At 38.1% G+C, this 2,010-nt stretch overlaps 1 long non-coding RNA gene across 1 annotated transcript; it reads right to left on the bottom strand.

Moving 5' to 3' along the window:
• Positions 1–7: 7 nt before the first annotated feature.
• On the bottom strand, positions 8–1,655 carry LOC109585527 (uncharacterized). Its single transcript, XR_002186534.1, has 5 exons — positions 1,460–1,655; positions 1,328–1,413; positions 736–835; positions 169–401; positions 8–119 (listed from the first exon to the last, which is right to left on the bottom strand). It is a non-coding gene; the product is annotated as an uncharacterized LOC109585527 (long non-coding RNA).
• Between the last annotated feature and the right edge of the window lie 355 nt (positions 1,656–2,010).

Raw genomic sequence — 2,010 nt, 5'->3', positions numbered from 1 at the left:
TTACAAACTAACGAATTTGATGAAAGACGTCTAATTTCCTGACAAGCTTGGTCAGTCATGCTATAACCTTGAAGCACACACAAATTGATCAACAACTGGCAGGCACTCAAACTACCATTCTAGAGGAATTCAAATAAATTAGAATGAAACCAGACACTCAATACGTACGTTGCATAGAGCAAGGGAAGAACTGAAATTAGAATAAAATGGAAAGGGAGTAGAAGTAGGAGGAGTGAGTGGCTGAGTGAAGCAGACTCCATTAGTGAATGAGAGGCAGTTGGAGCAATTACTGATACCACAAGGGATACAGAGCTTCTTGCTAGAGTCAGCAATCGTGCTAGCTGGACATGTTTGGCACCTTCTGTCTCCAGTTGATGAACGATTGATGGGAATTGTGTCAACTACAATAAGTAAAGAAGTAAACCATCAAAATTATTCTTTATATGCAATGTTAATCTTTGGTAACTGGGTGGAGCTCTCCTTAGAGGTATGAACATAATGTCAAGGTGTTATTATCAGTAGCAAAACTCTTCATAGTGGTTTTTCGAGGATAATAGTTTTTTCAAATGACCTGTATCCAAAAGTTCATGTAATTAATTTTCATAAATTTCCACTATTCTGTCATCTTGTACCGTATTAAATTAGTTTTCAAGGAATTTAATTTTGAGAATCTTAAAAAATCCACAAAATTTGCAAAATTTGTTATCCTTTAAAACCCCTCTATACAGTACTTACCAAATATAGAAGTCTGATCCTCACAGCCAGTGCAAGTCCCTCCAGTGTATATCAATGGAGACAGACAAGTGAGGCAATACAAACCATCATCAGATCTAACCTAGGTATAGGTACATGTACATGTAATACAGTTACAGTATAACATAATTATATAACATGTTATATGTACCATGGTTTCTTGGTGAGTATTAGTAAAATATAAGACCTTTGCTCCTCAATGTCTGCTCTTGGCTTTGCCTCAGGCAGACATCTCAGGGCCCAAGTCATACGTTACTAGTGATACACACCTCAAAATCATGGTTTACATATTACATGTAAGTCCACATAATACTGAAGCTGTGTTTATAATGTATGCACATGTACATGTAACTCCATCGATTGCATCAGTTACACAGAACATAATGTAAGATCAACCTGGGACTGGTCTTGTGTTGAATTCTCTGGATGGAACTGATGCAATGGGTGGAGTGACGTATATTATAAACCTACATCTAGCTTAAACAATCCCAATCCTAACAATACCACTACACTTATGCTACTGCTACATAAATACTTGGCACTGATGCAGTGTATAAATTATGCTCCTGCTTACTGAGCTGAGACTAGGGCAGGCCTCACAAGTGACTGGTCCAATGTTAGAGGTTTGTCTGTATCCAGTCACACAGTTACAGGATAATCCTATCATTATTATAAGTATAGGCACAGTGAATGAATGAACACTCACCATTGCTTGAAGTGATGGAGTTGGGTGGGCAAGAGATACAGGAGAGGTTCCAGGGTAGAAGTACTGAGTATCATGGCTACAGGATTGAGGTGTGTTGAAGTCTATTGGAGATACATTAGACTGACAACTACCCGAAGATACCAGTACTAGAATAACAAGGACTGTAGAGAGAATCATCCTTGAACCCTATATGCATGCCGCCATTTTGTACAATCACTGTCAATCAGTCAATCAATCAATTATATTATTAATTAGATCTTGATCTATTTATTAATTTCTAAGTTCTAATGCATGAAGCCATGAACTGAAGCGCAGCAGAATGATGACGTGCAAGATGCATGTGAATCAAAAGTCTATTTTGCTGAGAGATCTGTTACTTTTTTTCTGTCTTCTTGTACCTGGCAGTTTATCTAGCTCGAAACCTATCGTGCTGACATTCAATTTCACTGTGGAAAACTGTTCTATTGGGAATGGAAGTACAGTTCTCACTCTAAGAGAGAGCCTATACACAGAGGGTTCAGGGCAGGTGCAGGAATTAATATGCCAGACCT

Source organism: Amphimedon queenslandica, unplaced genomic scaffold, assembly GCF_000090795.2.
Source record: "Amphimedon queenslandica unplaced genomic scaffold, v1.1 AMPQUscaffold_13050, whole genome shotgun sequence".
In the NCBI taxonomy this organism is placed as follows: Eukaryota; Metazoa; Porifera; class Demospongiae; order Haplosclerida; family Niphatidae; genus Amphimedon; species Amphimedon queenslandica.
The sequence above is the reverse complement of the archived record's forward strand: the minus strand, read 5'-3'. Positions and strand labels throughout refer to the sequence as shown.